This window comes from Arachis ipaensis, chromosome B6 (assembly GCF_059453495.1).
Source record: "Arachis ipaensis isolate K30076 ecotype BB chromosome B6, ASM5945349v1, whole genome shotgun sequence".
NCBI classification, from domain to species: domain Eukaryota; kingdom Viridiplantae; phylum Streptophyta; class Magnoliopsida; order Fabales; family Fabaceae; genus Arachis; species Arachis ipaensis.
In genome coordinates, this window is record NC_142441.1 from 152,431,074 (window position 1) to 152,440,081 (window position 9,008).

At 34.9% G+C, this 9,008-nt stretch overlaps 1 long non-coding RNA gene across 1 annotated transcript; it reads right to left on the minus strand.

The window, feature by feature from the left end:
- Positions 1–2,911: 2,911 nt before the first annotated feature.
- LOC110263659 (uncharacterized) lies at positions 2,912–7,636 on the minus strand. The gene is made up of 2 exons (XR_002349556.2): positions 3,546–7,636; positions 2,912–3,392 (listed from the first exon to the last, which is right to left on the minus strand). It is a non-coding gene; the product is annotated as an uncharacterized LOC110263659 (long non-coding RNA).
- Positions 7,637–9,008: the final 1,372 nt, after the last annotated feature.

The following is a 9,008-nucleotide window of genomic DNA, read 5'->3' on the forward strand; positions in this document are numbered from 1 at the left end:
CATGGCAACACTACCACCCATCCAGATCCAAATAAAAATCCAAATCACAAAAAATCACTGGAATAGTAGACGCACATAAAATTTACTGCAAAGCTGCGAGAGAGAACTGCACAAGAATGCTACTTCAAAAACAAAGAACTTGTCTTGCAACAAACAGAAGAGCTACTTACAAGGGCCATTAAAACAGATCTAATAAACAAATCCACAAAGACGAAAGTGAAAGACACAGGAGAGCAGAAAATGCAGACCTCAAAATACATCGTTCTGCTTTTACTTCTTTTGCTAGAGAAGATGAGGGATGCACTTGAACCATGGCATACACTACAGAAACCACTACATTTGCACATGGAAAATATCTTCACCAGACTGCAGATATTAAAATAATATAGATGCGCGACGAGAGACAAGAATTAAAACAAATTATCCTGCTTCCAGAACAAAAAAAAGCCACCATAACTGCTGTAGAACCACCAATCACCCCAGCCATTCCCTGAACACCCCTTTTCTCCGCAAGCCAGAGTACTCACTCGAACTGCACAGAAGTTAGACCACAGTTCTCCCAAACGAGAAAAATACAGAATGCAACAGAAAAGTTCAGATTTCAGAAACAGCTACCAACTCCTGAAGGCCAGTGATCTTTCGCTCCCCCAAGATTGAAATCCGCCAAAAATGGGGTTCGCGAACTGCAGAAAAGCAAGTCCGCAAAATGATGGTAAACCTCAATTAAAAAAAAAAAAAAACTTCGTAATTCATCATGAGTTGGTTAAATAAAATTCCTGAACCCTTTGCTACCACGGTGATATCCAAATCCCTAGAAACAAGAACATTCCCTCACCGAAATTCACCTGAGGCTACAACAAAATTCCATGCAAAGTTAAGAGGCAATCAAGTCCCCCGAGGAGGAAAATTAATATAGATGAATAAGAGCATCATTTCCATTTCAAACTTCATACTTACTGTGCTAACCTACATTTTGAAATTCGAGAGGTATTTTCACAAAGAATTCTACTAACTTGACAAATCACATAAAGAATCGAATAGTAGAGATCTTCAAACAAAGAAGCATATAATCATAACACGTAACAAATAACCATGTCTAACCGGGTGTATCTGACCACCTTAAGATCCTGCATTCAAAATAAATGCAGAAGTAACCCAGACAAAAACCGACATGCAATCAATAAGCAGAAAAGGAGTGCTTCACAGATGTAGAAGAGTAGAATAGACGTGAGTAGTTCTGGTGTGTTCTTTTGTTTGTTGTGTGTGGTGTTTGTTGGATAGAAGTCACCAGTTGTACTGTAAATCTTTCACTACTCTGAAGTGATGGTAAGCTGAATATTTAAAACCCATAGAAAGTGAGAGAGATGTCAAGTTGAAGTGAGATGGTAAGCTGATTATTTAAAACCCATAAAAAGTCGAAATAGATGTTAAGTTGAACTTTAAAATCCAAAAGCAAATCCCAGCTCCTGCCAAATATAAGTAGAAGAAGGGACAAGATTAGGGTGAAAATACAGATAAGATGTAATAACCAGTTAGAAGTCACCAGTTATACTTGGGTCCTTCAAGAACAAAGTCCAATTACCGAACCCAGATCCTGCTGAATATATGAGCCAAATGTAGAAGAGCAAACGAGAAAAGTCAAGTTGAAAATCCAAGGAAAGAAAAAGCTTTTAAAATAGATCCAAACAGAAGCTTTAAAAACCCGGCCAAGTTATATTCAACTCCTTCAATACTCGAAAGCGATGTCGAGTTGAACCATTTAAGTTGCAATTGCAAATCCCTGCCAAACATAAACACAAACTAAACCCATAGAAGAACGGAAGAGGGGCGAAAACAAAAAAAAAAAAAAAGATGTTTTTTAGTAACCAATTAGAAGTAACCAGTTGCACTTGGATCCTTCAACACCTAAACCTGCTGAATATATTGGCCAAACGTATAAGAACGGAAGAGGAAAATTCCAATTCAATTATGAATCCCTAAACCTGCTGAATGTGAAAGTCAAACGTAGAAAAACAGAAGAGAAAAATTAAGTTGAAGACCCAAACAATGAAGCTTTAAAAACCAGTCCCAGTTATACTTTAAATCCAACGATACTCCAGATTGAACCCCAGATCCTGCCAAACATAAGACACTGAACCGTAGAAGAATGGAAGAAATCATGGTGAAAATCCACAAACAAAAAAATTTGATAACCAGTTAAAAGTCATCAGTTATACTTGCGTCCTTTAACACCCAAAAGTTTGAAAATCCCTAATCCTTATCCTGCCAGACGAAAGAGAAAAATTTTGAAAATCCAAACAAAGAAGCAGCAGCTGTTAAAAACCTGTCCCAATTATACTTAAATCTTCCAGTACTCCAAAGTGATGTTTAGGTTGAAGGTTTAAAAAACCGTGGAAAGTCCAATTGCAAATCCCAGCTCCTGACAAACATAAGACACTGAACCGTAGGAAAAAGGGAAGAGATTATAGTGAAGATCCAGAAAAAACCAGCCACCAGTTATGCTTAGGTCCTTCAATACTCAAGTCCTAATACAAATCCCTGATCCTGTGGAATATAGAAGAGCCAAACGTAGAACAAAAGACAATATTAAGTTGAAAATCCAAACATGAAGCTTCAAAAACTATACGATGAACATTTGAAAACCATTCAGAAGTTGCTCATTTAAGTACAAAATCCTAGTTAAACCATCCAAGAAGAGGTCCTTCAATATTTCAAAGTCGACTTACAAATCCCAGATGCTGCCAAACACTACTCAACATGAAGAGTGACAGAGATGAACCGAAAAGAAGTTTCTAGTTATGCGCGCACAAAACAAAATCATAGTTGCAATTTCCCTAATAGAAAGTGAAATCAAGCCATCATGGTTACAGTTTGCCTTAGCAGTAAAGTAAAATCAAGACAAGTTAAAACCTAATAACAAAATCCTTCAATACTTCACATGCAAGAACAGTTTTAAGGCCAGCACAACAATCCAAAAGTTTTAACATAATTCAGACCCCTCACAGCGTTCAAGCAATATTCTCCAATTAGGGTAATGTGCCAAATTATGGCAAACACGTATGCAGAAAGCTGAAAATAAACAAAAGAAACAACTTGTCAAACTGACGGAAGCCCAGATCAAACCAAAACATAAGGTGAGAACAAATGCAAAGTTAAGTTGGGAAAATTGTGCAGACAAAATCCTGCTCCTCAATCCCCGAAGTTAATCTCCAATACACTCGGTGGTTTAACTGCACAAAAGCATGTTCATGATTCAATTCCAATACCTCATCCAGAGAGAAAACACCACCAAAAAAGTTGAACTAAAATCAAATCCTCTTATCCTTATTAGTGAGACTGAGAACTAATAACCCCCCACAACTGATGCACCATGTGATCCTGCTCGGAGATAGCTGGAAGCATAAACAACCATACGATTCGTGTGATTGAATACAATCTTTATGTGCTCGGCCAAAAAAAGAGTGATAAAAAGCAAAATTGAGTATATATGATACAGTCAGCATATATGGTATATGACGACCAATAAGAGCTCATTAAACGCTTACTCTCCTATCTTGAGTGTCCACAACTAGGATGAGGGAACAACAGGTTGGGCCTATCATTGTTCTCAAAGCTAACAGTCAAAATCATGAAGAACAAAACACAAACTGCTAAACCGAGTTAGAAGTCACCATATGAATATGGTAGTCAAAAGTATCGACTGAAGACAACACTGCAAAGGAACAGGGAATTGTCATGTTCATACTAAATACATGGAAAGAAAATAGGAGAGAGAAAAAGAAAAGATCTAGGGCATTCAAACTCCAGGTAGAAGTCACCAACTCCACATCTAACGATTACACGGACAATGTTACTCAACCAACTCAACGAACATAACACTGCAAGAAAACAGGTTCAAATTGAACTTGGAATGAACCATTAATGCTAGAAAATAAATATGGCAGAAAAATTCAATAGACAAGACAAGTTTAATCCAAGATCCTGAGCCTGTATTATTGTTGCAGAGCTTCTTTTCCAAATCATATCTTCTAATCCAAAATTTTAAATCGCTGCAACCAATGAAAAGCATTGGAGGTCATAAACAACGTGAAATGACTATATAAAGTTATTTTTATAATATTTAGGGGGCAGAAAGAAAAAAGAAGAATACAACAAGGACATATCAATCTCGGAATCTTGAATACAGTCTCGGTGCAATCCCATACCCTTCAATTGGTTCCTAATGAATAGAGAAACAAAAACCGATTTCCAAGCAGGAGAGAGTAACGAAGGAAACAACACAAAGTAGCAAATTTAAAATTAAAAACAAAAAAAAAAACACAAAAATCAAACAAATGAACCAGGCAAGTGCAAAAGCATTTCACCAGGATGCACTCAACACCCATGATCGGACAAACACTGCACGGGAAACCAAAGACATTTATTTCAAATGCTGCTAGCACAATAGGTTGGAATGAACAAAAAGGAAAGGAGTTTGGAAAAACTGTTTTAGGAAACTAGATTCCATCCACTGTATGCATTGTGCTCAACAACCCGGCTACAATGCTGCATAGAATATAAACTACATTTTAATTCACAATGCATGCTTCATAAATACGTAGTTAAATGATCAAGGAAATAAAATGTATAGAGAATCAGATTGCTTTTATGGAATTAGATATATGGTCCTCCTGTCTTGCAGAATATTCTTCTGATCTACAATCCCCAATCTCCCAAATACACTGCAAAGCAAGCAAAAACAAGCAAACCTAAATCTCCGGGAATAAGAATAGTACAGAATAGGAAAATTTTCAGGAAAAGCAAAGATTCAGAGAGTTCTTAGTTTCTTCAGATCTGGGCAAAGGTAGAATTCATCCTCCAAACACCAACAAAAAAGCGAGCATTCATAATCCAGATAATGTCGCATTAACAATCAACAGAACAGCTGCGTGAAAGAAAAGCCATGTTCAAACAACACAACTATCACTGAACCAGATCATCAAATTATTAGAAAAGCTCAACCAAACTTCCAGGAAAGATCTTAAATGAAGCTAACACATCATCCACATGATTCGCTACACCTGACGAGAGAAAATCACAATTCCAATCCGACAAACAAGAATAGCACCCTGTCCATATGTTCATAGCCAGTTCTTTTCCCTGTGAAACTGTAACTTTTCCTAAAATTATCGAATCCAGAAAGCAGCATTTTGATCAGCAGCTAAGCAATCCAAAATCCTCAAATCCAAGAACAGTTCTATTTAGGTAGCATTTGCTGGAGAGACAGAGACGGAAAGAAAGACTGAGACTGAGAGACAGAGACTAAGAGACAGAGATTGAAATAAATCTCAGTATTCTGTTTGGTGCAAAATGAAAGACAGAAATTGAAACAAAAATGAAACTCTAATTTAATTTACACAAAGGGTAAAATTAGAATTAATTAATTGAAATGAAAATATTTTAGGTATAAAATATTATTAAAGTTTCAATCTCCATCTCTAAAAATTTCAGTCCCCTGGGTCCCTACTTTTTGGAGGTACTGAAATACTGAAATCAGAAATAGAAATTTTAATACCAATCTCTGAGCTAACAAACACGATACTGAATCTCAGACTCTCAGTCTCTGTCTCCGTACCTCCGTACCTCAAAACAAAGGCTACCTAAACGACTAGATAGAAATTCACAGGAAAACCAAGAGACAAGAGACGAGAGATCCAGTGCGTCCAAACTCCAGGTACAGACGTCACCAGCTACACAATGTTACTCGACCAAAACGAAAACACTGCAAGAGAACCAAGTTCAAATTGAATTTTGCACGACCATTAACGCAAGATAATTAAAAAAGAAGTTAATCAGATTATGATGCTTGTATTATTTTGAGCCTTCCTGCCATATATCTTCTAACCATTATTCCAGACTTCTGCAACCAATTTAAAGCATTACAGACACAAACAAGATAACTCCGTAATCAAACTATTATTTAATACTAAAAAAATTAATGCATATGTTAGGAGGGAATTATCAATTTCGGAATCTTGGACACATCGCCCAAGTGCAATCCCATATCCTTCAATTGGCTCCTAAGGCAAAAAAGAGAAACATGAACCGATTTCCAAGAAAGACAGAATTATGAAGAAAACAACAAAGAACCAAAGCAGCCAATTATTTAAATAAAAAAAAAAAGGAAGCAAAACTTAAACAAATGAACCAGGCAAGTGCAAGAAACATATCGACCAGGATGCACTCAACACCCGCGGGTAACAATATCAGACAACACTGCATAGGAAACACACCCACATTTAATTCACAATGCTAGCAAAGTAGGTTGGGAAAGAAAATGCAGGGAAAGAAAGTTTAGAAAAACTGTTCTTGTTCTCTATCCTCTGTATGTGTCGCACTCAAAACCACGCTTCAAGGTGGACAACGCTGCATAGAATATGATTCACATTTTAATTCACATGCATGATTTATAATTTATAATTGAATCTTAAAAAACGGATAAAAGTAAAGAATCTGTTCTGTTTTAAGGAATTAGTTATCTAGTCGTCCGTGTCGATTATAGCAGTAAATTCTTCCAATATCTCCTATCTACAAATCTCCAACCTCCCAAATGCACTGCAAAGCAAGCAAAACGGAAGCTGAATCCCTCTACATGATGATGATAAGAACAGTCGAAGAAAAGAAGTTTCAAGTTTCAGGGAAAAAAAAGCAAGGGTAAAAGTTCTCGGTTTCTTCTCATCCAGGCAAAAGCAGAATTCATCCTCCAATCACCAACAAGCACGCGTTCACATCCTACATCTCGCCTGAATAATCAGGAAAACAGTCCCGTGAAAGAAAAGCCATGTTCAACAAGCAAAACCGTAGCTAAATCTCTATACATAAGAACAATAGTTCAAGAATAGAAGTTTCAGAAAAAGCAGGGTAAAGAGAGTTCTCAGTTTCTTCGGATTTAGGAAGAAGCAGAATTCATCCTCCAATCACCGACAAAAAGCTAGCGTTCACAATCAAGATCTCGCCTGAACAATCAGGAAAACAGTTCCGTGAAAAAAAAAAGGCCATGTTCAACAACACAGAACCGTAACAGAAAAGATCATCAAATAATAAAAGCTCAACCAAACTTCCAGAACAAAAAGATCTTCAATCCAGCTAACAGACCATCCAAGAAAACTCCACACTTAAGCAGAGAAAATCATAATTCCAATCCAGCAAACAATGAATAACACTCCATTCATATGTTCGTTCTTTTCCCTGAGCAACCTAATAACAATTTTCAAAGTTATTGATTTGAAAGAAAGGATCACCAGTGGTTCAAAATTATATTAGCTTCAAAGATCATCATCATAAGAAGAACAAACTCCTCGTTTTATTGAAATCCAGAAGAAAGCATCTCAATCAGCAGCTAAGCAAATCCACAATCCGCAAATCCGAATACAGTTCTATAAAAGGAACCAGATAGTAATTCACAGCAAAAACATATCGAATCTTCTAGATCATAATGATATCTTGTAATCGGGAAACCATAGAGAACCACACGAAGACGAAGAAGATTAAAGCAAATATTCACAAGAGCGAAGAAGAGTAGAATTAGCTAAAAGATAAGGAGTCTCAAACCGAAACCATTGCAAGAACGCGTTCAAAATAACCTACAATGCAGTACGAGGAGAATCCAGAGAACGCAGGTGTTTATATACGAAGGGATGGGTGAGGATGGACGGCTATGATTAAGTCGGTGGGTGAGAGAATGGACGGTTATGATGCGTTTAAGAAAATAGTGGCGTTGATTTGACGCGGTTTTCCTATTAAGGCGGTGGGAAGCTGTTGAAGAGTTTGTTGCTTTCTAGATAAGCATCACCTGAAAAGAATGTTGATTAAATCCTTAAAAGAAAATATAATTATAATCTAGTGCTTTCTATAAAGTTCCCGCTCAATAAAAAATTAGTATATGTTCCCGTGTGTCCTGTACAGCTAATACATAAAATTATATAAAAAAAAATTTACTAAAATTTAAATGAAAAATATATATAGTAATTATTATTATAAATATTTTACAATTTAAAAATATTAAAAATAATATTAAAAATAATTAATATTTATTTTAATTAATTTGAATTTGTTGAATGGTTATTTCATTTGTCTGCTTAAGTAAGTATTTGATGTTTGAATATCACCTTTAATAAATGGAGCACCAATATGTGGTGAATTAATCATCGACTTGCCAAGTTAGAAAATTCGTAGAAAAAAATTGTATTTGTCTTTAAAATAGATTAATTTTTCATTAATAGCAATACTTATGGACTTTTGTCTTTGTTGGAATTTACTTAGGACAATTTTATTTGTTAGTATCGTATTCATTCTTAAAGTTAAAACAAAATGATCAACGTTGTTACTTGTTAAAACTTCATATTTTATGAAATAATTTTTAAATTTTCAAATTTATAAATTTATGTCATTACAAAAGTTATTAGATCGATTAATATTTCTTGATAATATGGTGTACCGAAACATCATCGTTGAGTATTAGTTAGTGCAAAGAGAAACTAATAATAACTTTTGTTATTCAATATATAATTTATTCTATTAAAAAATAAATTAATATTTTCTAAATTTATAAATACATTTTCTTCTAATTTCTTACACCTTATTTGACAATATTTACCATTAAAAAATAGCAAATGACCATACTATCCTACAATATATATATATATTGGAAGTTGTTTGGTGGCCAAGAATATAGTGGCCAAGAAAGACCAAATTTTGACTGACTTATATAAAAAGGACAAGTGGCGACAATAATAATTATGAATGATTCTATTAGGTGTGTGAGTGCTATATGTATTGCAAGGTATATTTGTAATTACATCTTTAAAAAGTGCTCCATGTATATGGACTTTATATGTAATTGGACAAAAATAAACATCAAACAATTGCTATTTTTTAAATTAACCTAATATAAGGTGTTATCTAATTCTCTTGACAAAATATTTTCTCAAATAATTATTAAAGTTTTTTTTTAAAAAAAATTATTATTT